The sequence below is a fragment of the Stegodyphus dumicola genome, chromosome 4, assembly GCF_044657685.1.
Source record: "Stegodyphus dumicola isolate Sdum_Otavi_A_Nest chromosome 4, ASM4465768v1".
In the NCBI taxonomy this organism is placed as follows: Eukaryota; Metazoa; Arthropoda; class Arachnida; order Araneae; family Eresidae; genus Stegodyphus; species Stegodyphus dumicola.
The window spans coordinates 111,225,177-111,232,454 of record NC_140771.1 but is presented as its reverse complement, the minus strand read 5'-3'; positions in this window follow the sequence as shown (position 1 = coordinate 111,232,454).

Genomic DNA, 7,278 nt, shown 5'->3' with positions numbered 1-7,278 from the left:
AATTACGAATCCTCAAATTAATGGCATGAGCAAAAATATAAAATATATCGCAAATTTTGCGCTTTCATGTGCCAATGTTATGATATACCATAAAACGTCGTGACATGAACAACTCGAAACATATTATAGCCCAAGTTCAATTGTTCCACTCTCTTCCTTTACACTCATTTTAATCTTGCACATTTTGCATTAATCCGGGAACAGTGTAGAAAGTTTATGTGCGGCATTTATAACAGTAGCCATCGCAAGTTCCCACAATACTCTCTTTCCCCTCGAGTAATGAGGTCAGGAGGTATTAAAGGCATTTTGGATTAAGATGTTAAAACATACTTGTTGACCAGAGCGACATGACAGCTACAATGACAGTAATAACAACTGCAATTGAAGAAGGAATATCATTGGCATTGGAGATAATGACGGCGTTTATTACTTAGGAAGATTTATTATCCATCCGAATGGTCTATCAAGCATACTAAAGAAAGTCGGGTGGCGTCCATATGAATTGTAATATGTTTACTTCGTTTGAGTAAGATTAAATATTTGGTTGCACGTTCAGTATTTGTTAAAGTAGATCATAATGAAAATGTTGAACATCTTTCACGATTCCTCTTCTACGACAAACCCATGAGGATATCTTATGATGGCCAGTGAAGAAAACATCGCATATTCACTGTGCGTAAATGCTAGTTTAGGTGTGCATATGATACTATAAAAGTGAGGCAGAAATTCTTTAGAAATCCAGGATGGTTTAAAAAGGGTCTACAGGAAGAGATAAGATTAAAACACTATAACAGAACTGTTTAAACGCAGTGCCGAACAATTGCGAAAGGCAGCGAAGTCCAAAAAGAACGAATGGCAAGCCTTCAAGACATCTTGCCTTCTAGTGGCACTTAACAGTCTTTTTGAATGAGTAGTCTAAACCCGTTAGAACATTGCTAACCGGATGATAGACAGTAGTCCAGATGTACATAATACCAAGTATGAACACTAATGATGAAAATAACTTAAAGTTACTAAAATAATAGTCTTTAGTCAGTAGTAATTACTTAAAGAAGATCCTTTTGAAAGAAAAGTGCCTGAGCCCCATTATCTGCAGAAACGTGGCCAATGAATGTGTTGTTACGAATTTTGTATATATGTAAATAATTTTAGCTAAATTATATGTAACATGGTAGTATCTCTTGTAGAACGTAACACGAAATGCGTCAAGAGGCAAAGCTTTGTCGGAAAAACAGGACTACAGGGGTAAGTCTATTTAACATTAGGGTAAATAGCTACCTTACTAAAGTAGCGAAAGCGCAAATATCATGAGTATGTTATGATGTCACACTTATCTATAATTGAAGCTAAATCGGATTGAATGAAGAAAGTTTCACGGTCGACGGAATAATATGTAAGTACCTGAAATTTTTTCTACTTGTAGCAAATGGAAACTGCACATATAATAGGAAAAATAAGATCCCAGTTGTCAGCAGCAAATCAACATTGACCATCAAATTTTAGAAAACGACTTTCCTCTGAAAAATTCAGTAAGCAATTTGAAGAAAAGTTGCATTCTGCTTAAAACAATGGGAACACTTACGAAATAAAAGCATCAGAAATATTAAGAAAACATTTTATCTCAAATCGACGCAAATATTAATCAAAGAAAAATTGTAATTAAGATTTCAGAATCGCTTAATTCTGAATCTGTATGGCAAATTTTACAGATTACTTAATACTAAATCACGTCAGCTTTGCATGAGTTTTAATTCCAGTTCCTACCATCTTAACGACATGCATTCAAAACTATAACATGTAAAAGCCATTCCACTGAAGGATTTCAATCGCTGTATCCTTTCTGTTATCGCACAGACATTTATCAAAATGTAAACTGTTCTTACCTCTTTTCTGCAAAAGTAGCCAGGATGTCAAGCATCAACCGTAAAATTTAATTGAGAGAAAGGAATGTGGAAATGATGGTGCTGACAGCTCAATAAAGTACCTCGACTGTATAACCTATTCTACGCTTACTCTTGAAAAGTTTGCAGCATAAAGGCTTCTTTTCCCGTTCCTACCTGCAACTATCTTTCGGCTTAGAGATCTTCCAGGAAAGGAGAAAAAACGAGCTGGAAACATCTTCGAGTAAGCTCTATTCATTCGAAAGGAGGACACAAGAGTTTTGTGCCTGCTTTGTGAAGACAATGGAGAAACTTTCACTGGAAAGTTCACAAGAAATAAAACGTCGGCATCTCTTTGCCCGTTTCGAAATAGAATTTCGATTAAGATAGCTGTAGAAAGTACTTTTATATTCTGAATTCAAGTGTCTTTTTATCTGAATTTAAAATGCTTAGTAAAAGTCCTTGTATCTTTGCACATAGGATATTAAAAAATAGCTACACCGTTTCTTTTCTTAAGTAAAGGTCCTAAACTTATATGTTTGCTTATAAAATTCAGCAAAAGCAAGCACAGATATTTAGGAACATAATTTCAACAGAATGAGAAGAAAAGTTTTGTAAATACCAAATCTGAATTTGTAGAAGACACTCGAAGAACAGAAGTTTCAACTGATAAATCTTTCATTATGCATTAAGTGGTAAAGAAAAAGAGTTTCATAAAATCAAGCTCCTGATCTGTGGAGTAATACTGATAATGGCATCTACAATTAACTGAAAATTATGATTAACAAAATTCTTGGATCTCATTCGATAATCGCCAAATCTCAGCGAACTTTAGACCTAAATGTAAAAATATATATATATATATATATATTTAAAATTTACTAGGCCAAGGAATATTTTTAACGAAAACTTTTATTCTACTACAATCATATATATCATATATATATATATATGATAGTAGTAGAATAAAAGTTATATATATATATATATATATATATATGATTGTAGTAGAATAAAAGTTTTCGTTAAAAATATTCCTTGGCCTAGTAAATTTTAAATATATATATATATATATTTTTTTTTTACATTTAGGTCTAAAGTTCGCTGAGATTTGGCGATTATCGAATGAGATACAAGAATTTTGTTAATCATAATTTTCAGTTAATTGTAGATGCCATTATCAGTATTACTCCACAGATCAGGAGCTTGATTTTATGAAACTCTTTTTCTTTACCACTTAATGCATAATGAAAGTTTTATCAGTTGAAACTTCTGTTCTTCGAGTGTCTTCTACAAATTCAGATTTGGTATTTACAAAACTTTTCTTCTCATTCTGTTGAAATTATGTTCCTAAATATCTGTGCTTGCTTTTGCTGAATTTTATAAGCAAACATATAAGTTTAGGACCTTTACTTAAGAAAAGAAACGGTGTAGCTATTTTTTAATATCCTATGTGCAAAGATACACGGACTTTTACTAAGTATTTTAAATTCAGATAAAAAGACACTTGAATTCAGAATATAAAAGTATATATATATATATAATTTATTTCCTAAACAGTATTGATTAATTGATTATATTATCTCCTAAGTTTAATTAAAGTAGAATTATTTTAAAAGAGTGAATCCATACTGGTAAGTTATATTTTGAAAGATGTTTTGAAGTAATTTGAAAGCAAAATGTTAATAATGTTTTAACGGGGACTGGAGTTAAATAATCATGAAGAATAAAATTTCAATTGTAAAAGGAAAAATTAAAAACATGTAATCATTGCCATTGATCGGAAATTAGTTGACTTTTCAAGGGAAACAAACCAACTCCCGTTCAATGAACAATAATTGAAAAAAAAAATACGTAAATACGAAAGTGTTTCGTCTTTACTCGAGTTATAAGTTAAAGCCAAACCGGCAAATCTAGTGAGGCCAAATATTTCCGCGAATAGAACGGATTATGAACCAATGCTGATACTCAAAGAACTTATTCTTATGAAGCATTTTAGTCAATTCAATTTGGAGTAAAAAGCAATTACTGTAGAGAAATCCTAATTAACCCGAGTAACCGTCCCCGACACTTTCATGTTTATTCATTTGAGTTCTGTATTATTAGTAAAAATTAAACATTGGAAATTGTCATTATGAAATCGAATTCAAAGTAAAGTTGAAATAAACATAGAAGATTACAAAATAAGATAAATAATGCAAACTTTGTAAAAACAAATCAAAGACAATATAAAATAATATAAAAATAATATAAAAAATAATATATAATAAGAACAGTGAATGTACATGAAGATATAAAGGCCAGAAAGGTATTAAGTAACTTACATTCTTTCTAATGGGGGAGTTGGCAAAGTGTTCTCTTCGTGTCTGACTCATAAGTGTAGGGTGTCCGAAAATTCTTAGCGGCAGTGGGGGCTTTGAATAATATCAGTCGGTAAGACTTGGATGAAGTAATTTACGGTAGTGGGTGGGACTTGGAATTCTTGAAGGATGTATTATGTGGAGTTCTTATTTGAGTGACACTGTCTGTTAAGATTTTTTTGAAAATACTAGTGAATGGAAATTTATTAATTTCTGGCTAATTGTCGTGTCGCAATGATTAAGAATTTAAGAAAGGAAAAATGAATTTTCACTGTCCAAGAGCTATTAGACAGTTTAAAGTCATGAAATACGCCCATTTTTTTAGTAACAGTATAAGTCTGAAGACAATTAGCTTTTTACAATATATACAATTGAGTAATTACACTATATACAAATCCTTCAACTGACAGTCATCCAACTTATACCGCCTTCTCAGGTTTAGGAACAAATTATCATATCCCTATCAGTTAAATGATTTAGAGTGAGTATTTAACGCCTGCTCTTTTAAGGCAATGGTTGATAAATTGAATGGAAATTAGATTATTTTTGAGAATTTTAATAAGGAGCAAAATTTCGCGTTGTAAATCTATTGTATATGTGCATATAATTTTAATTCGTTGTATTTGATTAATTATAGTATTGTTAATTACTTTTTTGGATATGTTGGAGTTCCAATTTATAAATTTGTTAGTATTGAAATTGAAGTTTCTTGTTTTGTCAAAAAGTAAAATTTTTTTGTAGTTGATGATTTGAAGATCTAGAAAGTCTATGCTATTTTGTGAATTATTAGTTTTATTAAGTGTAAGACAATTCGGATAAATCTCGGAGTGTTCAATTTTACCAAAATTATTAATTGTAATAAGGTCATCAATATATCTGTAGGTGTGTTTGTAGTAATTTAACTCTTGTGGTTGTAGATTTTTTTGGAAGTTAAATTCTTTGACAAATAAAAAGATATTACAGATCGAGGTGCTGGAATGTAAGCCCATTGGCAATCCTCTGACTTGTTTAAAAAGTTAATTTTGAAACTTGATGTAGTTATGAAAAAGTGTGCATTTTAGGTAGGTTTTCCATTTGTCAAATGTCATGATATTGAGCATATCAGGGAAGAGTAGTATCAGGGAAGGTAGATCAAGTAGACTGGTATAGATTTCTTCTAGAGGAAGTGAGGTATATAAGTTTTCAAAGTCATAGCAATTAATGTTTTGGATGTTAATGGTTTGAATGGTATTAATGACAGGAGTGTTATTATGCATGATCCAGCAATAGTTATGATTAGTGTTACAATCATTAAAAATAAATTTACAGATTTTATTAAGTTGAATTGAAAAATAATAGTCTACATTTTTCTTGTAATTATTAATTCCATTAGCTATAAATCTGAATTTTAATGGTGTTTTATGGAATTTGGGAATCGCATAAAGATTAGTAAATCTGTTGTAGTTTGCATTGAAAGTAATATTGAGTTTCTTATGAAAAGTTTTAATCCTGTTTATTATAGATGTTTCTGTAAGGATTGCCAATTGATAAGTAGTTGCGTTGAGAAGTTCTTTATGAATAATTTCAGCGTAGAATAATTTTCATATAATGCTACAGTTATTAGTTGCTTTATCTATTTTTGTAATAGTAAAAAGCTGTTTTAATTTATTAATATCTGATGTAAGTTGCGACCAATTCAGTGTACTTTTAAACTTGAGGTGACTGATTTCGGTGGATATGCGTAGAAGAATTTTAGCTTTCCATTTTAAGAAGGTATCTATGGGTAAATTCAGTTGATAGCTTGCTTTAACTATAAATTCGTTGATGTTGTTTTCGAAAGTCTTGTAACAGTAATTTGTAGTCATGTTTCTGACTGGTATAAATTTTGTACCATAACTCATTAGTGTTTTTATTTGATGGTTTTGTATGATATTCAGGTTGCCAGTAATTATGTGCTGGTGATGAGAATCTACGTAATTGCTGTAAATTGGTGTCTTACAATGTCATTCTGATGTTTCATCTATTTCATGGTGGTTAGTGAGCAAGTTGCTTAAGGTCCTTTGATATTTAAATGCAACCATTGGTATTGTGTCAACTGCGGGGAAGTAATCTTTACAATCTCTGATGATTCTTGAGAAATGAATACTGTCAAACTGCGGATATATATATATATATATATATATATATATATATATATATAATTATGAGTAATTTAAAATGTCTAAAACTTCCGCTAAAGCTGCTAAGTAATAAATCAATAATTTATTATTACAAAAGCTGAATGTTCATAATTCGAAATAAATCAATAATTTATTATTAGATTCCTTTTCTAATGATATATATATATATATTATTTTTACATATTCTTCCTGCCTACAGCAAAGCAGAATACACCTCTCTGTAGCATCCTGAAATAGATAGCTATAAAGAGACAGACATAAAGGCATATATAATTTTTTTTTAAATGTAGCTTTGTCTTTGATAATACTGCACTTTATTTAAGGATATACGTAAATAAAATAACAAGCGGTATAATAATGAATGGCTGACTAAGGAAACCAACCACCTTAATAAAACATAAAATCAATATGAATATTTTCCCTCTAAAAAAATATGTCAAAAGAAATATATGAATAAACAGCACTAATGAGAACCAGCGTATAACCGTTAAAATGGTACATACCTATACATCTGCAAGTATCCGGAGTACGATAGGGCAACACGACCGGAGACAGAATTAGGCAAGATGATAATGGGATAGAAAGTAAGTGTGCACCACTATTAAGGAAAAAGATGCCGTAAGAAAATTGATGACAAAACCTAACCAAAGAAAGACGTTCTTCCTCGATTTTCCCACTTCTTCTGTAAATAACCATAGCCTTCAGTTTATTCAAATATTTAATTGGTTTTAATAAAATATTTAAGTAACTTAGATTTGTCTGTCTAAACAACTCTCAGAAACTTATCCACATATTTAAATATATAACACTATAAAATAATTAGGAGATTTGGGTTAGTAAAAATCTCCTTAAGCTGCTTCTTATGAAGTGGTTAGAATA